The following is a 23,719-nucleotide window of genomic DNA, read 5'->3' on the forward strand; positions in this document are numbered from 1 at the left end:
CAGCTGCCAGAGAAAAGTATTACATGCCATGAAGTAATTGAACACAGTGTCATGGGCACTTCAAATATTTTACCTATATATATTAGATGCCCCACCCCCACCCCAGTCCTTCACAGCACAAGGTAGTGGGTGGGAAACCTGAGACAGGGGAAGGATCTGTTGGAGTAGTTGTTGATAGTTCACATGTAGATCCTAGTACGTTTAGCATATAACACATCTATTGTTACACAGAGTGTTGCCATGGAAAGCTCTGAGATGTAATTGTCAGTAGGAGGGTTGGGTGAACTATTCACAGCCAATAACTTGATGAATTTTGACTCTTCTGCGTGTGAATTGTCTGCAAACAGATTATAATGTTCTCAGATGCGTTACTTACTCAACATTAGTAGCTGAAGAATTCCTGTGACTAATCCTCCATGTTTAAGCATTTGATATTGTTATGAGCTGGGTGAAACCTTCTTATGGGTTGAGTTCAAACCCCACTGAGACTGGCAGGTGTGAAATCACTTCACTTAAGGTAACTGTAAGCATAAGCCCCACCTAAAACAAGAGGTGTGTGTGAACCCACCCAGGAACTTGTGGCTCAGTACTGTTTTGGGGAACAGTATGGGTGAGTGGGAAGAGAGATCTCAAAGAAAACGAGGTCAGAGAAGAACACGTGGCATCAGAGAGACAGCCTGAAGGAGCAGCTAAAAGCATGTGGCTGACCCGTTTTTTGGGTCGGGGTGCAGGCTGAAAAAGAGTATTCTTGGTCTGGCAAGCAAAAGAAGCTGTTTCCTGCTATTGGTTTCCTTCTCCATTCAGAGACACAGGGCTTTGTACCTTCTGTGTAAATAAACAATCACATCAGAGAAATACCTGACTACCACCGATTTCTTCTCCCAACAGGAACATCCCCTGGCTCCCTAAACTTTGGCTAGCCACTCAGGTCAAAAAGGGGCAACAACAGTCAAGCTGCATTAGTTAGTCTGGATTGGACGTGAAAGTCACATGATATGTTTCCTTTGCCTGATTGGATGAGACTTTCTGTGGTTTGTTCCCTTTGAATCAGGCTTCCAGTGTAAACGCTCCTTTCTATAAACTGTGACTTCACTTTGTCTTGCTGATCAAGTGCCATGTGCAGTAGCCCAGAATTCACCCAAAATCAGCAGTTTCCAAGAACATTCCTGCCAGCCTGCTCCATCTTGAACAGGATGGGGGGAGGTGCATGTAATGGAGGAAGAAAAGAGGAAACTCCCTTCTCTTTTCCAACAGCCAAAAAAGAGATGGGAGTGGAAGGCGGGAATGGAAATATCCTCTCCTGCTGTGCTCTGAAGGATAAGCAGCACCCTCCAGCGCTGTCCTGGCATTCTCCTTCAACATCCCAGCATTGCCTGAAGGTTTAATGGATGGCAGCTCGGCGGGTCAGTTACTGACACCCCCTTTCTCAGGGGAGGGGAAGTTACCCCCGAGAAAGGGGGTGTCAGTAACTGACACGCCGAACTGTGCTCATGCCATCCATTAAACCTTTGGCATTAATGGATTCCCCATTGATCTTGCCCTAGCACTGCCATAAAAAACAGAGCTGCGTGTGGCAGCATCCTAAACTGCCTGTATAAATTTCAGCCACCCTATTCATTAATTACAGCCCAGTGACAGCTTGGGCCATTCGTTCTGAAGAGTAACTTCATTTATTTTCACATTAACACTTTACAGCAGTGGAGTTCTCAGTATCGCTCCATTACACGCCTACTTAATCATGATACGAAGGGCAGGGGGATGGTGCAGCATTGTCCATGGTATTTGTGGGAAGATGATACATCCAGTGTAGTGTACTTACCATTCCCAGGCAAAACGCTTTGTTAACCTGCACTTAAGAGTATTTTCCTGATAGAAATTTACAACCTTAAGATAACATAATTTTCTCAACAAATACAAAAGGAAGAAACGCTGGAAGTTCAAAGTTAAAATTCTACTTAAACTTTAAATAAACATCAGCAAGTAGCAAAGTAGACAGATAAAAATCACCTAAACAACCTTAACTCTGTCCTCGTCCTCTACTGGCTCTGCACCTTGGGCCAGATTTTCAAAAGAACTGAGCACACTGAGTGCTAAACTTTTATGAAAAGTCTGGCCACAAGTGCTAAGTACTTGAAAGCCTGGGCCTGAGCTCTTGTAAAAATAGATCTGGGGCCATACATGTAAAATGGAGACATCTGGATGAAGGAAGATTTGATAGACATCTTAAAAAGTCTCTGCTCCATTGTGTTGGCATAGTTAGCTTGTGCAGTCAAGGAGATCTAGAGTACGTACTTCGGTAATAGCTACATGGTCTCCTGGCTCACCTGCTATGAAAGCTAACTATTCGAATCTTTGGCCGACCCCCTTAAGGGCCAGATTTGCTGAAGCACCCTGGCCTAGCTTTTCAGGTCAGTCTGCCGCTTCCACAGAAGATAATCTTTTTGCCAGAAACGAGGCACCATGTAAATAAAGATAAAACTTGCAAGGGAGAGGTCTAAGATTGGCTGGGGGAAGGCAAAATACTTTAAAAAGTTGGTCTAAGACTCCACTGACATGAGACCTACTTATATGAGACATGAATGTGTCTTTTAGCAGAAGCAGGGTTGTCACAGCTGTGGACAGAAGCCTTCTAAAGAACCAGGCTGTGGAGTGAAATTTACACACACACACACACACACACACACACACACCCCCGTAGAAGGGATTAAATGCCTTTTTGCGGGGAAGAAAGCATCACAAGGGGGAGAAGAGGCAGCCAGCCATTTGCTGTGTGACATCGGGAGTGAAATATCAGTATTTCCTTCTGTGCTCTGTAAATCCACAGCTAACAAGACTGCGCTGACAGAGGTGGGTTTTAATAACTGCAATGAAACAGCCAGCTGGTCACCATGATCAGACATAAATTGAGTTACCTTCACCATCCTGCACCCACGACCCCAGCACAGAAATCTACCACTCGTATGAATGGAAAGCATCTGTAGATTGTGCAGGTTGTTTTTCAAAATCCCTACCCTTTGCCCCATGCTGCTTGGACTCATTTTACTTTGCTGTTGATTAAATATGATCAACCCCTGAATGAAGCGGAATGTCCCAACTTGTAGCAACTGGAGAGTGGTAGACATTTGGTTTCAGCTACTGCAGGAAGTTTGCCACAGCCCTGCAAATGTGAATTTGGGATAACTTTAGACAGGCCTAGTGTATATCTGAAGGATCCTGAAGCACTTTGCAGACTTATGAGATTTCCAGTACTTCCTCCTTCCGCTCAGACAAGAAATACCCTGAGCATACCCTGCCTTGATACTTCTAGTTCAAAGTAACACAAAACCCCAAAATAATGGGAATGATACATAACTAGCCAATGGTGCCAACTCATGTTCCAAGTACAGTACCTTTAAATTTCTAAGCCCTCTCAATGTGTTCAGAGCTATATAGTCACACAGCTACTGCTGCCTGTTACAAAGGAGGCACACACACTGTGCTCTCCTGAGGGGCTTTCATCGAATGTAAAGGCCAGTTTAGACTGAAAGGATGTGTTTTGGTTTTTGTGTATGAAAACGTAAGAGTAATTCTAGTGATCAGGATGGTACTGTAAATCAGAAGCATCACACTTTGATAGCTGCAAGCACTCAGCATTGCCAACTCTCACAATATTTGGGGATTTTCTGAAAGCCCCAGATCCTGGAGTCAGGTGATAGCATGAGAATCTCAACTTTAATCTAAGAAAAAAAAAGGTTTTAAACCCTCATGGTTGAAAACATGACCCCTGCAGACTCAAAACCCCCAACATTTAGTACTTTTAAAACCGCATTATTTTTAAACCAATCTTATGATCGGGGGAGAGATTGACTCACAGTCATGGAATGCTTGCATCTGACAATATTGGAGACATACACCCCAGAGGGAGTTCATACATATTCCATTCACTTTGATTATAAGTGGGGCAGGAAGTGTCTCTTTGTTCTGTGTCTGTACAGCACCTAGCGCAATGGGGTCCTGGCCCAAGACTGCAATACAAATAATGTTCACAACTGCAAGAGGGTTTCATTGGCCTGGTGGGGAGTTACAGTTCTTTGACTCCTGAGTAAATCAATAGTAGTGAACCAATGCCCAAGCACGGTGCAAACGGATCTCCAGTGCTGCTGGAGATGGCAGCTTTTGGGTTAGATGCAAAGCTGGTGTTCTAATAACACAGAGTTTTTAAAGATCCCTAGGCTCAGGGACAGGGATAGTAATGCTGGTATCCTGGCTAAATTCCAAGTTACCTAAATCCCCCTGCAATTTCAAACAGGCATGGCACTGCTCTTCACTTCCTGTCCTACAACACTGCTCTAGACCCTATCTAGACTAGAAAAAAACAGAGTGTTTTAAAGTAGACTAGCTAACACATTTTAGTTCACAGAGTCATAGACTATCAGGGTTGGAAGGGACCTGAGGAGGTCATCTAGTCCAACTCCCTGCTCAAAGCAGGACCAATCACCAGTTTTTGCCCCAGATCCCTAAATGGTCCCCTCAAGGATTGAACTCATAACTCTGGGTTTAAGCAGGCCAATACTCAAACCACTGAACTATTCCTCCCCCTTATTTGTAAACACCAGTTAGCATCTTGTGTAGACATGGTTTAACACCTTTAAAAGTGCGTTCCCTAGTCATGGTCAGCCCTAGAGAGAAGCCCTGGTTTTAGCTCTACTAGCTCCTAGCTAGCACCCCCCACAACAAGGCTCCACCAAAGGCTTGGGGAACTCTCTGTGTTAAGTGGAGTCCCATCCCATATAAAATGAGCCAAGCCCACTGCGCTTATTGCTCTGTGGTTTTCTGGCTTCAGTCATGGACCAAAAGTAAGCGCATGTGCGACTGCAGCTGAGGAGTGAGCAGTCAGACTCCGTCTGGTCAGTCTTTGGTTGGTTTAAAAGCTGACATTTGTGTTTTGCAAACAAAATGTGACCGCTCAAATGCTCCCAGGAAACAAGCACAACTTACCTCTATAGTCATAACCAACAGGACGTGACACAGGGAAGAGCAGAAGTAGAACTATAACATACACATTACCAGAAGAAACTGCCCCACAAACTATATGCAGGGATGGGGAAAACCACTTCATAATAAATTCTTATTAAACAAGATCTCATACTGATCCTTAGCTAACCCTATTTTGTTAAAGAAAACTTAGACCCCCATAGCCTCTGTGATCACTCAGGCAATGTCCACTGGCCACGTTTGTCGATAGTTTTCAGGAGACGTCAATACACCTTGTGACCAGGTTGCCTCTGCAGCACCCCCTCGTGGCCCATCAGGGCACAACTCACCCAGCTGCAGGCTTCCATTGCTAGGTCACTGTTGCTGTGAGGTCCACAGTAGCGGTTCTTTCGCTCTAGCCCAGGCACACTTCAGTCCTACCTTCTGGGGCGTTGAAGTGTAAACAAAATCAAGAACAAAAAAACCCCACAACTCAAAACAGGGGTATCCAACGAACCCACCATGGGACCCCACCCTTCTCTTCAAGACTTGTCTCCAAACAGTCTGTTTCCATCAATCCCCCAGGATCCAGTTGTCCCTTCCAGCAGGGGCTCATCTGGGCTACAACCATGCTCCTCTCTCATCAGGGGAACCAAAGCTGTGCTCTCCTTTCTGGTCAGCCCTGAACTTGGCTACACTTCCTCCAGGTCTAGCGGGGCGGGGCCAGCTGGGCCCACAGGCTCTCATTGACCCTCATGGCCCCATCACAACTACTTTCTTTTCTCGGGCAGCATTAGATGTGCCAGTCAAGGCTCCAAGCACCCAGTCAGTCAGAGCCCACCTTCTCCCATGCATCCCTGCCATGAAGCGCCTCCAGGGCCAGTTAGTTTCCCCATCAAGAATGTGCATCTTGGTTGCCCTGGACACGTAACTATGACTTCATTACAAGTTCTATATCACCTGAGTGGAACTTCCGCATCCATGATCTTTGACGGAGGTCAGGAAGGGACCTGACCTTCATCCAGGGGAGCGCATTTAAAAGGCCAGTGTGCTCAAAGCAGATCTTGTCCAAAAAGCAAGTAAATGGGCAGGAAGCTCCCTGCTGGGCTGAGGAATTCTTAACCCAGATGTTTATCTTAGGGCCTGCTCCTGCACCGCTGAAGTCAATGAGTGTTTTACCACTAGGAGCTCAAGCTAGACTGTGTTCAACCCAGTGCAGATATGCAAAGGTGGGAAAGAGAACACAAGGAATGATGGGAAGTTCAAGCCTCCTTCAAAGTTTGACAAATCCACAGAAGAGCAACCTGCCCAAAGGCCAGCAGATGAGCTCTGGAGCCCTGATTCTGGAAAGCACTTTAAGGACATACTTAAGTGCTATTGACTTCAACGGGACAGAAATGTGCTGAATAGAGAGGCTTCCTTGAACCGGGATCTGGGTCTTGCTTATAGCTCAGCCAGTGACGTGCTGAACTGCATGGCAAGCCCTTGGGAGGAAGAATGCCTTGTCTGCCAACTTCCCCATAGGTAACTGATGCTGTAAAAATACCTTGAACAACCCATTCCCTGCCCAAAAGTCATTATTGCACGAGTCCATCACATGGCCCCATGTTCACCTCAAAATACATTTGACTTCACATGAATCTGACAGAAAAACCATGAGCTGACAAACACCGCAGTGGGAATGGAAAGAGTTACAAGAAGCCCACTTGATAAACTCAACATTTACACACTGATAAACCATAAAAATAAAAACAAAACCCCCAACCCAGCCTGTGTGATACATTTTGGAAAAAATCGACAAGCGGGTCCCTTTCAACTCTCAAAAATCACTCATCACTTTGCTCGTGGGAGCTGGAAAGAAGGCCAGACTCCACCAAAGTGTCTAAGACATTTTTTAAAAGGATCATTTTAAATGCTTATAACTCAACCTAATTAATAGATTGATGTGGAAATTCTCCAGCATTATGCAGTGCTCAAGGAGAAAGTGCTGCCCGTCTGAGGAGGCGACAGCCCTTATATTATTCACACATGACGGAGAGATTTAATCCCTGCTTGATGTGCAAATCTCAGAGCAGCCTTTGGAGCCACTCCGGCACCTCCACAGCACCGTACACCGTGAGGTAGGGAATTATCAGCGCCTTGTACAAAGGGGAAACTGAGGCACATGGATTCCCCCCCACCAAAAAAACAAATGCTCCTATTGTATCACTCGTAACCAGACTGTCAGACTGTCACATGAGTGCAGCACTCAATGTTCTGAGCTCTTTGGAATATCTGATGTCAGAACCATTTAGAACCCAGATATCCCAGTTCCCAGGCCTGTGTTTTACCAAGTCCTGTTGACACAGACCTGTTTAAAGAATCCATTTTTCTTATTATTTCACTTGCACTGCGTTTGTTATTTAATTTCTTGTCGTTCATTAAATTATTTTATATTTAAAATGTCTCATCTCATTTTACTCCTTCCTTTTTATAGTCTGGTAATCCAAGTCCCTTAGCATGGCAGAATAATCTGGTATTTAGTGTATTTCGAAATCAACAGAATGAGAGAGATCCTCAGCTGGTGCATGTTGATACAAGCTCCCTTCACTTCAAACACTTGAAGTATGTTGATTTACACCAGTGGAGGATCTGGCCCAGTAGCTTTAGAAAGGAAGACACATTTTCTATGCATCAAACAACAATGAAAAAACCACAGTGAAGGCCTGTTAAATGAAAGAAATAAACTAGCACAGCACCCAGGAGTTCTGAACTAAAATCCCTTGCACAGAAATGAAACCTCTAAAATGAAAAATGGAGTTAATCCCAGATTTCACTACTGAAAGCCCCTTATCCAAACTGGGAGAGGGCATTCCACACAAATTAAGTTTCAAGCAACATTTTTTTTTTAACCATTTTTCCCATCGGTGAAATCCCACTGACAATGCCGGGGACTTGCTGAGGTTACCCAGAGTGCATCGTTCTTTGAGATAGCCCAGACCACTTGAATTTCCCACTGTTAAGAGAGTACGGATTTTCTCTCAAGTGGTTTTGTCCAATCCTCCATCTGCTTCCACTCTGCAATGACTCTTATTGTCCAATTTCTGAGTGGTGCTGAAAGTACTGCCTGAAGCATTCAAAAATCATGAGATTGCCTTTAAAATCATTAGATTTTGAAGCTACTAAATGGTGGGTTCTTTTTATTTACCTTCTGGCTTTTGAGCCTTTAGAGGTCAGGTCTTCTAGCTTTTCTGAGCAACCATGAGAGCTAGAAACGTACTTTGCACCTATGAAGGAGCTGTCTGGTGGCATTCATATCTGTCTAGCCCAATATATATATATGAGAATAGATGGAGGACAAACTGGGTCATGCACCTAAATGGAAATATACTTATTACTCAGATTTTTTAACAGTTTCCCTTGTTGCCACATGAGCATCTTCACAAGCAGGCTGGCTAACCTAGTGAGGAGGGCTTTAAACTAGATTCACTGGGGGAAGGAGACAAAAGCCCTGAGGTAAGTGGGATACCGGGAGGAAGCATGAGCAGGAGAGCGCGGGAAGGGAGGGCTCCTGCCTCATACTGAGAAAGAGGGACGATCAGTGAGTTATCTCAAGTGCCTATACACAAGCAGGGAGAACTGGAAGCCCTGGCATGGTCAAGGAATTATGATGTGATTGGAACAACAGAAACTTGGTGGGATAACTCACATGACTGGAGTACTGTCATGGATGGATATAAACTGTTCAGGAAGGACAGGCAGGGCAGAAAAGGTGGGGGGAGTTGCATTGTATGAAAGAGCAGTATGACTGCTCAGAGCTCTGGTATGAAACTGCAGAAAAACCTGAGAGTCTCTGGATTAAAGTTTAGATGTGTGAGCAACAAGGGTGATGTCGTGGTGGGAATCTGCTATAGACCACCGGACCAGGGGGATGAGGTGAATGAGGCTTTCTTCCGGCAACTAACGGAAGTTACTAGATCGCTGGCCCTGGTTCTCATGGGAGACTTCAATCACCTTGATATCTGCTGGGAGAGCAATACAGCAGTGCACATACAATCCAGGACATTTTTGGAAAGTGTAGGGGACAATTTCCTGGTGCAAGTGCTGGAGGAACCAACTAGGGGCAGAGCTCTTCTTGATCTGCTGCTCACAAACCGGGAAGAATTAGTAGGGGAAGCAAAAGTGGATGGGAACCTGGGAGGCAGTGACCATGAGATGGTCAAGTTCAGGATCCTGACACAAGGAAGAAAGAAGAGCAGCAGAATACGGACCCTGGACTTGAAAAAAGCAGACTTTGACTCCCTCAGGGAACTGATGGGCAGGATCCCCTGGGAGAATAATGAGGGGGAAAGGAATCCAGGAGAGCTGGCTGTATTTTAAAGAATCATTATTGAGGCTTCTCCTGATGTGGAGAAAGAATAGTAAATATGGCAGGTGACCAGCTTGGCTTAACAGTGAAATCCTTGCTGATCTTAAACACAAAAAAGAAACTTACAAGAAGTGGAAGATTGGACAAATGACCAGGGAGGACTATAAAAATATTGCTCAGGCATGCAGGAGTGAAATCAGGAAGGCCAAACCACACTTGGAGTTGCAGCTAGCAAGAGACATTAAGAGTAACAAGAAGGGTTTCTTCAGGTATGTTAGCGAGAAGAAGAAAGTCAAGGAAAGTGTAGGCCCCCTACTGAATGAGGGAGGCAACCTAGTGACAGAGGATGTGGAAAAAGCTAATGTACTCCATGCTTTTTTTGCCTTTGTCTTCACAAACAAGGTCAGCTCCCAGACTACTGCACTGGGCAGCACTGCATGGGGAGGAGGTGGCCAGCCCTCTGTGGAGAAAGAAGTGGTTCAGGACTATTTAGAAAAGCTGGATGACCACAAGTCCATGGGGCCGGATGTGCTGCATCCGAGAGTGCTAAAGGAGTTGGCGGATGTGATTACAGAGCCATTGGCCATTGTCTTTGAAAACTCATGGTGATCAGGAGAGGTCTCGGACGACTGGAAAAAGGCTAATATAGTGCTCATCTTTAAAAAAGGGAAGGAGGAGGATCCGGGGAACTACAGGCTGGTCAGCCTCACCTCAGTCCCTGGAAAAATCATGGAGCAGGTCCTCAAGGAATCAATTCTGAAGCACTTAGAGGACAGGAAAGTGATCAGGAACAGACAGCATGGATTCACCAAGGGCAAGTCATGCCTGACTAATCTAATTGCCTTCTATGACGAGATAAGAGGCTCTGTGGATGAGGGGGAAGCAGCGGATGTGTTATTCCTTGACTTTAGCAAAACTTTTGACATGGTCTCCCACGGTATTCTTGCCAGCAAGTTAAAGAAGTATGGGCTGGATGAATGGACTATAAGGTGGATAGAAAGCTGGCTAGATTGTTGAGCTCAACGGGTAGTGATCAATGGCTCCATGTCTAGTTGGCAGCTGGTATCAAGCAGAGTGTCCCAAGGGTCGGTCCTGGGGCCAGTTTTGTTCAATATCTTCATTAATGATCTGGAGGATGGAGTGGATTGCACCCTCAACAAGTTTGCAGATGAACTAAACTGGGAGAAGAGGTAGATACGCTGAAGGGTAGGAATAGGATACAGAGGGCCCTAGACAAATTAGAGGATTGGGCCAAAAGAAATCTGATGAGGTTCAACAAGGACAAGTGCAGAGTCCTGCACTTAGGATGGAAGAATCCCATGCATTGCTACAGACTAGGGACCGAATGGCTAAGCAGCAGTTCTGCAGAAAAGGACCTAGGGGTCACAGTGGAAGAGAAGCTGGATATGAATCAACAGTGTGCCCTTGTTGCCAAGAAGGCCAATGGCATTTGGGCTGTCTAAGTAGGGGCATTGCCAGCAGATCGAGGGACGTGATTGTTTCCCTCTATTCGACATTGGTGAGGCCTCATCTGGAGTACTGTGTCCAGTTTTGGGCCCCACACTACAAGAAGGATGTGAAAAAATTGGAAAGTGTCCAGCGGAGGGCAAAACCTGTCATTAGGGGACTGGAACACATGACTTATGAGGAGAGGCTGAGGGAACTGGGATTGTTTAGTCTGCGGAAAAGAAGAATGATGGGGGATTTGGTAGCTGCTTTCAACTATCTAAAAGGGGGTTCCAAAAAGGATGGATCTAGACTGTTCTCAGTGGTAGCAGATGGGGGAGGTTTAAGACAGAACAAGGAGTAATGGTCTCAAGGTGCAGTGGGGGAGGTTTAAGTTGAATATTAGGAAAAACTTTTTCACTAGGAGGGTGGTGAAACACTGGAATGCATTACCTAGGGAGGTGGTGGAATCTTCTTCCATTGAGGTTTTTAAGATCAGGCTTGACAAAGCCCTGGCTGGGATGATTTAGTTGGGGATTGGTCCTGCTTTGAGCAGGGGGTTGGACTAGATGCCTCCTGAGTTCCCTTCCAACCCTGATATTCTATGATTCCCAAAGCTGAATCCAAACTTCAGAAGGCCTCTGTCTCTACAAGCAAAAATCGAAGGCCCAGCCACCCTCACCACTGCACTTGGGGGAAATTCAGATCCTCATTCAAACCTCAGTAATTTGGGAAAGGGCTGGTGCCATCCGAGAGCACAGACCTAACCTCATGGAATCTGTATGTTGCGGGAATGGGAAGGGAAAGCAGAGTATCTGAAAGGAAGCAAGGAAGCGAGATGGCATGTGTCCGTTATATCCAGCTCAGCAATAAAGCAGTTGCCTTGTGAGTGACCCTGACATGCGCTACGAGTCTGTTTGGCCTGGGAAAGCAGCAGTTTATTAAGGTTTAATCCCATTACCGAATCAGTAACCTTTACTGAGCCTTTACAGGTGCCTCACCCTGTCTGTGTCTGGTTAGGCAAAGTCAATGAAAGGCAGCCTGGGTGTTAACTCGAGCAAGTCGTCCCCTCTGACAGGCTCAAGGTCACTCCATGGGCAATCAGTGACCTCAAGTGAGAATCAGGAGCAGCTGCTTGCAAGAGTTCTCAGCCAGGGGATCCTAGAGCGGAGTGTGGTTTTCAAGGGGCTAGTGCAGAGGCTGGGAGGGAGAGGCCTGTAACTCAGCAACACGGCCGTCAGGGGAGAATTATGTGCTCTTTCTGGAATATGGCATGCGGGAAACGGATAGTCCGATGCCACTGGATAAGAAATTAATTTCTAGCTCATCATAAAAAACATGCAGCAGCTGCCACTTAGAAACACATTTCAAAACCTTTCATTTCAAAAAGATGCAGCAGAGGAGACAGGGTTCACTCCATTAAAGTGCCATTAAAGGAGAGGTTAGCAGGGGAAAAGGGGGAAGAAACAGCCATGAGGAACTAGGGTCACCTAGAACAAACAGCTTCAGACTGAAAAATCTGGTCGGCAAATCAAGGTGACTCCAAAGGAAGGCAGGTGTTTTTCTGATGCAACCAAGGATCCACTAACTAGCAGCATTTGTGCTCGTCACCGTGGTAACCAAGGCCTTGTCTATATGGGGGAGTTTTTGCACTGGTGTAGCTATGCTGCATTAATGTAAGGAGTGACTTGTGCAAGTAACTTTTTATACCAATGCAGGGTGGCCGTAGTAGGCATTTGTCCAAGAACAATGGCCCACTGGTGCAATAATCCCCTATGGATTCAAGTAGCTAGCTGGGCCATATCCACAGAGGGCTTTGAAAGTTGGGACCAAGGCCTCAAGCCTGACTCAGTATTTAAGAGGGAACTGTGTAAGGTGAGACGCACCGAGGAGATGTGCTCCCAGCTGCCCATGAAACAACAGGAGCCTAGAAGCCAAGATGTAGCCAAAAAGACAAGGGGATGGTGCATTTCCATGTATATGGAAGAGCGTAAGACAAGGATGGAGTTTTATTCTGAACTAGGCAGGAAACTGGTGAAGATTTCCAAGGATGGGGTGACTGATTTCATTATTGAATGTTATTTTAGGTGTATACATTTTATTTACAAATGGGTTCAGATCAAACCCCTAGCTCTGAATGCCCTGAGACTCAAAGGAATTTAGAGTCTGGAGTAGAGCTGTGAGAATGATTGATTTTTCAGTTCACTGGCTGAGCCAAAAAAACATTTTGTTTGACCCAAAACAAAATGTTTCATGAGTTTTAGGCTTTTGTTTAGAATTTTACTTCAATTATATAAAAATAATAATAAAATGGAGGGGTTCTGCAGGGGGAAGGAGAGTATGACCAAAACAATTTGGCAAATTTGACACAAATTCTTGTCAATCTACATTTTTTGGTGAAAAATTGTATCTAAAAAATTTTCCCCAGCTCTAGCCCGGCACAGAACTTCAGGGCCCAGGCCTGATTCTCCCCCACCCTACACCTCGTGGGATCATTCACACCTTGTCTTTGTGAGGGAGTTCAATCTCTTTTGTGTACTTCCTTGCCGGGTACCAACCTTGTTACAGAAATCAACACACAATCCAGTGCTCTGCATACTTTTCCAATGGCAGCTGTAGGTTAAGCTGACTGTTTTACAGCCTTGTCCCCTCACATTCCAAGTCCTTCCCTGGCTCTGTGTTCCAAACAAACGGCTTCCTTTGAAATATTTGCCGTGACTAGTTCCCTCTTTGTAATCTTCCACTTGTCTAAACTGAAACTCAGGAGACATTTCAGTGCTCTGCTCCTATCCTGAGTCTCCTGGATTTGATCTCTCTCTTTGTATGTTTTGGCTGAAGCTGTGGAACAGTTCAGGAATTACTGGGAATGGATAAAACCAGGCACCCTACGGGCTTTCTCTGCACAACTTTGCCCGTATGCCTCAATCCTGACCTGCAAAACAGCTTGGTGTGGGCCTGAGGTAAAGCTGAATTAAGTCAATGGAAAGTCTCCCATTAAAGTCCATGGGATTCAAGCCCTATTTCAGGCCCGTCTACTAATGGACCCCAATTCTGAACTGATACCCCCTAAAATTCTGCCCTTGAGTTTCTCCTACCAGCTGTCTCACATTGGACAGTATCGGTGTAATGGAGGAATACTGTGACAGTCAGGGTCCAGACATTCCAAGGGGAGAATGGGTTTAAACCCCCACCCCCTGAAATGAGCAGTTGAAGCAACTGATTGCATACTGTATTACACAAGTATATCAAGTAAGGTCTTTTAGGAAAGATTTTAATGTTCTGAACTTGACTGCCATTATGAGATATGTATACAGACTGTGATTATGAACCTATGTATTGATACATAGAGAGAAAGCTGGTTTGTAACCAGTACTACACCTTCAACTAGACCTCACAGGAGGGAAGGAGCAACTCCTAAACCAGTTGTTTACAGGAAACCAGCCTCAAGTACCATCATCTAGCCCAGGAAAAGACAGCGATGTCCCATTAATGTTAATTTGAAGACATTGAGACATCCTGGCTAGAATTTCCCTGTTCCAAATAACCATGAGTCACCATGCACAAAGAGGGAAAAACCTTTTAAAAAGGGGGCTTGAAACTGAGTTTTGGATCCAGAAACTGATGGATACCCTCTGGGTGGAAAGCAGCCATTAATGCTAGATAGCTAAGCAGTATGCAGGGAAACTGTTCAAAGGCAATGGGTAACTTGTATTAGAAAAAGGATTTTATCAAATATGGAAGTGCAAAGCCTGAGGTAGCATCTTTATGTTTAGTCTCTGTGTCACTTGTTGCTGTTTGCGTCCCTTGCTATCGCACCTCGGAATCTGTGCTTTTCCTTTTAAATAAACGTTTTGCTTATTTTTATCCTAAGCAGATCTGTGGCATGCAAACTGCGTGGTGTGTGCATGCCAAAGTGAGCTGATAACTGTGGGGAGGGCAGCTGGTTTCACGTCTTTGGGGATGACAAACCAACGGAGAATGGTCTGAGCACCTGGTAATTAAGAACTTGGGAAGGACAGATCTGGGGAGACCCAAGACTGGAAGGGCTGCTGGTGTTATCCTGCAGAGAATAACTAGGCTGATGAGAGCCAGGGTGAGACTTTGTGCTTGTGGGCAGGCTACTGGTGTTCAGGAATTGAACCACAGCTGCACAGCATAAGGGCCACCAAGGTTACAGGACAAACGGTAGCAGAGGTGATGCATGGGGCTGTCACGTGCCTCCCCCCACCCCCTCATCAAGAGTTGTGTTGCCTCTGATGACTTGGGAGAATTCGTCTGGTTTAAAACCAGATGGCCCTAGTTTTATGGAGCACTGTCCCTCTCTGGTAGGGACTTAGCATCGGACGTGGCTTTGCCCAGTGAAAATGAGATGAGGAGACTGGGACGCAGAAGGACACCAGCTGGGACGTGGCTGGACGAAGCACCTCCATGCAGAGTGATGCCGATGGGGGCAGGCCAATAAAGGTGGGCCCAAGTAGGCTCATGCCCCCTATATTCTGGGGCTGCATCCTTACCTGTCCGGTTGGTGCCCAAAATGTCACAAATACCCCATGCTGACTTGACTGAGGCCATCCGACAAGGAGAGCAGTCAAACCCAGATGACAGTTTTGGTGGACTAACCCACCTTCCCTTTCTCTTCTCGGTCTGCACTGCACTTGGAGATGTGCCAACACTTTGATGAACTGTTTTATTCTGCACTTTGCATCCTGCTTTGTTTATAGGGAGCTTGGGAGATTTGTGGGCCGTGTGATGAATTATATGAAGGAATACAAACATTTTTTACTGTTCTGGGTGATGAGTGCTTGAGTCCTGTGGACAGCTGGAGGAATTATTTGCAGGAAATTAACACCGTTTGTCGATTGCATGATGAACTCTTGCATGTGAAATTAATTATGGGAAGAAAGTGGTTGGGGACAGTCGTTATTTCTGCTGAAGCAAAGCCCCTCCACTTGGTTGTAAGGTCGCCATGATATATGTGCTGCAGAATGAAAATTCCCTGAGCCCTTTGGAATTGAACAAACCAATATAACTGGGGGCGTAAGCTACCTGCCACATTAAATTCCAAGGCCTTAATAATTGTCCCTGGTTCTTGATTGATACATTTTTGGATACATTTGCTCTGGCTGCTTCCCAGGGCATGAGAGTTAACTCTTTCCTTACCCTTGCTCTGAAATTTCATGGGATCTGATATGCAATTACAGGATATCAAGTATTCAAAACAGTGGTGATGTGATAGGGCTATTTTCCTCTCTCTACATTCTACAGCGCGTATGTCTATATGGAGTTCTAACCCTAAAAGCAGAGGTCAGGATGCGTAAATGTGTTCTTTAAAATCTACTCCCTATGTGGCTCGCTGCCTGTGACGGTTTACGCCCCTAAGGTCAGGGCAGCATGGCCTAGTGGCCAGAGTCTGTAGGCCCACCCTTAGGTGTGGGACAGCGCAGTCTGGTGGCCAGAGTTCAATTGGGGTGGGGAATCTCCCTCCCCCCCCAAGGGGTGTGGCAGCCACAGTAGGGGGGCCTAGGCCCACCCGACTCCACCAGGCCCCGACCCAGGGGCCTAACAGGCATAGCACCTTGCCACTGACTCAGCAGGGGGATCCTACTGAAACACACTGAGGTTTCCCAGGTGGGAGGTACCACTCCATCACCCTCCCTGGGTCACTTCCTACCAGTCCCTGCATTGGGGTCTCCCATGAGCCTTCAGATTCTCCATGGACAAGTTGCCTCCTGTGGCTCTTCCAGTCTCCAGGGTTCAAGCGGGCCTAGGGAGGCTCTGATTCCTGGCACAGTCAGGAGCTGCGGCTGGCCCTCTGCAGCAGCTTCCCAGACAGGTCCTTCCCCTGCAGCAGCCTACCCCAAATGAGCTGGGCTTCCTCCCTTTATACTGCTAGAGCATTTGGAGCACGCCCAGTCCCGCCAGGGAGGCGGGGCTTCTGCTATCAATAATATGGGCTTAACCCTGTCTGGGCTAGTGCAGGTAAGCAGATGCCGTCACACTGCCCTTTGGGAAGATGATGTGCCACTAAGCCATGGAGAAGGTCTGTAGGTAGGTCACATTTTAAAGTTGCCCATCAGTCACTTTACAAATGAAAGGCCTTTCATTAGGCACCAAGCATCCCCCTCCACCGCCACTGAAAAGGAGCAGTTCAAGCTCTTAGGACAAGTGTTTCTCCCCAGTGCAAGGAGGGGTATGCATGAGTGTGATCCTTCAGTGGCTGTCTTCTTTCTCCTACCTGTAACCTGCACAAACTCCCTGTTCCAGCTGGGGACTTTTTTTCTGAGCAGAGATTGCTGATAGTTCAAAGGAAGGAGGGGCTTGTGGCACTGGATGAGACTGAGGAGATCTGCATTCAGCATGGTCACTTCTGCTCTCTGTGTCTTACTTCCTAAAAGCAAAAAATCTTGCCTTGAATTGCTGTGGGAGTTGTGCTCCTAAATCTTTTCGGTGCTTTTGTAAAACCACCCCTTTAAAATGTCCTTGAAACTCAGTTCTCCATCTCTGCCATGAGGACAATAGCACTTCCCTGCCTCCCAGCTGCTGGAAGGAAGTCACTGATGCTGAGGCCCTCTGATACCACAGAAATGGGGGCCCTAGAGCTACTTAACAACAGAAATCAGGAAACCAAAAAGCAGAACAGGTTTTGTACCCCAATTTGGTGCCAAGCTGACAACCCTACAGAAAGTGGAGACTAAGACAGATATGGCCCATGCACTCATAGGTCACCCCAGCAGAGCTGGGCTGGCCACAAGATGCTGGTTCTCCTTGGTGCTGGCTGCTCAGTCATATTATAAGCAACTAAAAATGTACTGAATGTGTTTCTTATAATGGACCAGATTCTCAAAGGTGTCTTGGCGCTTCTCTCCTATTACTTTCAATGGGAGTTGGATGCATAAATACCTTTGAGGATCTAGGCCAGTATTTTTCAATCCGCAGGTCGCAACCCAGTACTGGGTCACGGCATGTAAGGCGCTGGGTCGCGATGGCTCTGGTCAGCAGTGCTGACCAGGATGTTAAAAGTCCTGTTGGAGGTGCTGCCCAGCTAACACAGGCTAGTGCCTACCTTTTCTAACACCACACTGTGCCCCGGAAGCGGACAGCGGCGGTCTGGTTTCTAGGCAGAGGGGCCACAGGGCTCCACGCGCTGCCCCGAGCACTAGTTTCCGCACTCCCATTGACCAGTTCCTGACCAATGGGAACTGGGGGGCGGGGAGGCGATGCCTGCAGGCAAGAGTCACACTGTACCATTTGCATGCCTCCACCTAGGAGCCAGACCTGCTGCTGGCCACTTCTGGGGCACAACGTGGGCCGTGGTACACACCGTCTGCGCCGCTGATTGGAACCCGCTCTAGGTAAGTCTGTGCCTGTGCCCCAATCCCCTGCCCCTGAGCCCCCCCAAACCTTGAACCCCTTCCTGCACCCCAAACCCCTCATCCCCAGCCCCACCCCAGAGCCTGAACCCCCAGCCCAGAGATCTGACCCACTCCTGCACCCCAATCCCCTGCCCCAGCTCTGAGCCCCTCCTGCACCCCAAACCCCTCATCCCCAGCCCAGAGCCCTGACTCCCTCCCACACCCCAATCTCCTGCACCAGCCCTGAGCCCCCCCAAACCCAGAACCCCTTCCTGCATCCCTAACCCCTCATCCCTGGCCCCACCCCAAAGCCTGCACCCCCAGCCCAGAGCCCTGATCCCCTCCTGAACACCAACCCCCTGCCTCAGCCCAGAGCCCCCACCCACACTCTGAACCCCTCATTCCTGACCCCACCCCACAGCCCTCACCCCAATCCTCTGCCCCATTCCTGAGCCCTCCCACTCCCCAAACCCCTCATCCCCAGCTCCAGTGCGTCACGGGCATCAACAATTTTCTTCAACTGAGTCCCCAGAAAAAAAGTTTGAAAACCACTGATCTAGGCCACAGTGCTCTGCTGGTATAACTCCATCGGAGCCAGCTGAATTTCACCAGCAGCCATGGTGTGCCATCTACATACACAGGCATCTGTTGTATGCCTTGTATGCCTGACTGGCTGTATGCTGTCCAACTGGTGGCCTGCAGGCTGAATCCGGCCTGGGGGATTATTCCATCTGGTCCTGCTGGAAGACACCATTTTGTAAAACAAGCCTCCACACAGCATGACCTTGTGTGCACATTATGTGCATGGTCACACCGCATGGAGGACACCATTTTGGACCACCTAAGGTATGCGGGTGAGTTGTTGCATGCCTGACTAACATGGTCTCAGCACACCACGGACAAGCAAAGAATCTGGCACGTTACTTTGTCATGGAAGCAGTTGCTATAGTTGTCAGGAGCACATTAAGTGTTGGTGAACCAGAGGGGAGGTTGGTCCAGACGTTCAAGAATGGGAGAAGGGGTAAGGACACATTTGCTAATAGCCTCATGCTCCCTCTCCACTCCTATCTCCATCCTGAGGTGTGCTCTGTAAGAAAGCATGAACACCCATAAGATGTGTCACTACAGTGCTCGTATGCCACTTCCAGGATCACTGTTGATACTGGGAAGAAAAATGAGTGTCGGAAAGTCCACGTAAAGGAGCTAATGCTCTGGGGCTGTCAATCAAGTGCTAATATGCTTAGCTAAAGAAGCATATTGATCCTGAGTGCCTAGAATTGCACTTGAAAAGGGCTAGTGCTATTTCCAAGGAGGGACATGATCCATTCAAGTCAATTAGAGGCATCAGAGGAGTCGTGCTGAGAGGACGCACTCACCTCTGAGGAACACCAGCAGAGACTATTAATTGAATTAAGTCTTTTTATATGCTGAGAAATAAATATTTTTAATGTCCCGCAACAAAGGAAGGGACGCCCAGGGCTGTCAGTGGCACCATCAGCAGCGTCTGGGCCAAGGACCTTTCTGTGGCAAAGCTAGAAATCACAGAGCAGCTGAAACCTGACTCGAGACTCTAGCAAATGGAATTGCTTCCCAGATACTGCCGGCAGGAGTTTACATTCCAAGGGAAAGCAGCATGTCAATGAAAGCGAGCCAAGTGAAGCGCCCACACTATCCCAGAGTCCCCAGCACCTGGGTTTATAATGAGTTTGGCTGCTGTTCTAGCATGTCATATAGTGTATACGACATTAAGGCCCAGAAGCCCCAGCTGAGATCATGGCCCACATTGTGCTAGGTGCTGTACGTACACATCATAAGAAACAGGCCCTGCCCAAAGGGCCTATGTTTGAATAAAGCAAACTGGGATGTTACAGAAGGGGGAACTGAATTACAGGGAGGCTAAATGACTTGCCCAAGGTCACACAGGAAGTCTGGCAGAGCCAGAAACTGGATCCAGATCCCCGTCCAGTGCCTTAACCACAAAACCATCCTTTGTAATCTGGATTAAAGAGAGAGACATCACAGAGTTTGGCACCCCCGGAGTAGGTATTTTAAACCAGTAAGCCAGGTCCTCAGATGGTGTAAATTAGCATAATTGCACTGTCTTCAATGGAGTATGGCTGATTTCCAGGAGCTAAGGTTCTGGCCCATGGTTTGTTTTCATGATTGTTACATGTTTCTATAAGAACAGGGTTTGCATGTGGGGACAAACACGTCTGTGCAGAGTTAGGATGTAATCCTTTAGTGACTTCCCTCTCAGGCACTCATCAATAACACCTCTGCCCACTAAAGCCTATGCTACTACTGCCCACATAAGCGAGTGGAGTGCTCTGGATTTGCTACAGGTGGAAGTGACCACACAGGGTCAGTGAAGAACAAGCAGGCTCTTCGAATCCAAAACAAATCCTTCTTGTGGTAGTACATGAGAAGGAACCCGGGAAAGGGATATCTTGAATTTCACTAGGGAAAGGCTAAATGAAGACTTTAGAGATGGAAAGAGGGGCTGTCAAGGTTCCTTCCCCACTCTGAATTCTAGGGTACAGATGTGGGGACCTGCATGAAAGACCCCCTAAGCTTATTCTTACCAGCTTAGGTTAAAAACTTCCCCAAGGTACAAACTTTGCCTTGTCCTTGAACCCTATGCTGCCACCACCAAGTGTGTTAAACAAAGAACAGGGAAAGAGACCACTTGGAGACGTCTTCCCCCAAAATATCCCCCTAAGCCCTACACCCCCTTTCCTGGGGAAGGCTTGGTAAGAATCCTCACCAACTGGTACAGGTGAATACAGACCCAACCCTTGGATCTTAAGAACAATAAAAAATCAATCAGGTTCTTAAAAGAAGAATTTTAATTAAAGAAAAGGTAAAAGAATCACCTCTGTAAAATCAGGATGGTAAATAACTTAGAGGGTAATCAGATTCAAAACATAGAGAATCCCTCTTGGCAAAACCTTAAGTTACAAAAAGACACAAAAACAGGAATATACATTCCCTCCAGCACAGCTTATTTTACCAGACATTAAACAAAAGAAAATCTAACACATTTTCTAGCTAGATTACTTACTAACTTAACCAGAGTTGGAAGGCTTGTATTTGTGATCTGTTCCCGGAAAAAGCATTACACAGACAGACAGAACCCTTCGTTCCCCCTCCCCTCCAGATTTGAAAGTATCTTGTCCCCTCATTGGTCATTTTGGGTCAGGTGCCAGCAAGGTTACCTTAGCTTCTTAACCCTTTACAGGTGAAAGGGTTTTGCCTCTGGCCAGGAGGGATTTTATAGCACTGTATACAGAAAGGTGGTTACCCTTCCCTTTATGTTTATGACAGGGGCCAGTCCTGAAGTTTGGATCCACGCTTTCCTGACGTTCAGAGGGCTTGGGATCTGGGCCCATCTCGAGCACAAGAGGTGGAAACGGCACTAGGGGCCTGCCTCTCCCATGCTTTGCACCTCAAGGAGGGGTTGGCACCTGGAGAAGCTGGGTGTCAAACATCACCAAACCCAGCTGTTCCTTTTTTTTTTTTCTTTTTTTCGCCCTCAATAGCAGACAGTCAGGCCTGGTTTCCCAAGGTGCTGAGCACCCACCACTCCCACGGGCTAGCCTGGAACTGCGAGCACTCAGCCCTTAAGAAAGTCAGACCCATAGTAGAGACACTCCCTATCGCAGGGAGCTTACAGTGTGAAAGGAGGCGGTGCCACAGGGGAGAACCTGGCTTGGGGGACAGAATGATCAAAAGCCAGGAGTGAGACACAGGGATAGTAACTTTAACAAGTTGGCTATTTCTTCCCTTTATACCTTCATAAGAGTGTCGTTCTGCCTGACCTGTCCCTAGGAACAAACTGAGGGTCAGGTATCTCTCCCATGGGTGCTAGTTTCGTACCTGCTGGCCCTTCTGATCATATCCAGGAGTAGCCCTGTGTAACGATGCTGGTTCTGGTGGGACCCAACTGAGAGTGCCAATTCAGGACAAACTGCTTAAAGCAGGGCAGTTACAGCCCAAGGCTGGGGTTTCTATGCACACCAAGGCAAACCAAACCAAACCAGACTGACAAAGAGGACTTTGGTTTTACCCCACTGTCTAACCACAAGTCACACAAGCAATTCCCTTAGACACTCCAGTTTCCCAGTATCACCACGAATGCCACTCGTTACAGGGACATATGGTTATGAAAACCAATACCCCAGTAAAAGAAAAAGGGTTCTCTCGATCCCAAAGGACCAAGCCCCAGACCCAGGTCAATATACAAATCAGATCTTACCCACAGATCACGCTGTTGCCAATCCTTTAGAATCTAAAATCTAAAGGTTTATTCATAAAAGGAAAAAGATATAGATGAGAGCTAGAAGTGGTTAAATGGAATCAATTACATACAGTAATGGCAAAGTTCTTGGTTCAGGCTTGTAGGCAGTGATGATTTGAACCTGCAGTTTATTCTAAGTCTCTGGAGTACATCCACAGCTGGGATGGGTCATCAGTCCTTTGTGTAGAGCTTCCATTTGTAGCAAAGTTCCTCCAGAGATATGAAGCAGGACTGAAGATAAGATGGAGGAGCTGCAGCAGCTTTTTATAGTCTCTTGCCATGTGGTCTCTGCTTTCTTTGTCCCAAAGACAATCTGTCCGTCACATGGCCTGGAAAACCTCAGCGTTCTGTCCATAGGCATGTCTCTGCATGCCTTGCTGAGTCACAAGGTGTATCTGCCTTCTCTCAATGGGTCAGTTGTATAGCTGATGGTCCTTAATGGGCCATCAAGCAGGCTAGGCAGAGCTGACACCAAATTTTCTGGGGTGTCACCCAGAAGCACAGCATAAGTTTGAAATACATACAGTATAGAGCCAATACTTATAACTTTAAATACAAGAATGATACATGCACACATATAGTATAATCATAACCAGCCAACCATAACTTTGTCTTAGACACCTTATTTGACCCCCTTTATACAAGATTTGGTGCCACTACAGGACATTGGCTGCAACAATGATCTATACGGTCCCAGATTATGTCAATAACGTCACACCCTGCCTGTGGACAGCAAGAGGATAGCATGGGAGAGCTCTGACTGGCTAGCGCCATTGTGATGTCCTACACAGAAGTCCTAGTTTCACAGGCCGCTCTGTGGGAACAGCGTCCATTGGCACAGTCTACACCATGTGCTAATGGAGAGGAGGGGCAGAAATTTGTTATCTGGCTCGCCTCTACCTCAAGTCCTACAAGACTGAACAGGGCCAGGGTGGGAGGGGTGTGCCAATGAACTCATCAACCCCACCCCATACATCTGCTAGAGAGGTGTCCACAAGAGTAACCAGAGATGCTGCTCCCTCCTCTCCAGGACTGCACCTAAAGTATACCCACAGTGATCCAAAGCTTAAACCCTCTCCCCCGCACCAATATGGCACGGCTGCTAGACCACAGGGCTCCAGGTTTTCAGGCAGGGCTTGGCACTCAACAACAGGAGCGCTGACCATCCTTTATTCACAAGGACATCTCCCCAACTTCTCCCAAGCTTACTGAACAAATGGAGAGAGGGGAAAGCGTGAATTTTTCCTCCCAGATTTCCCCAGCTGCTTGAGTCCCCCATCATATTAGATGTGTTTCTGAAAGATCTGCTCCAGGAACTATCTG

The sequence above is a fragment of the Eretmochelys imbricata genome, chromosome 8 (genome assembly GCF_965152235.1).
Source record: "Eretmochelys imbricata isolate rEreImb1 chromosome 8, rEreImb1.hap1, whole genome shotgun sequence".
Classification (NCBI taxonomy): domain Eukaryota; kingdom Metazoa; phylum Chordata; order Testudines; family Cheloniidae; genus Eretmochelys; species Eretmochelys imbricata.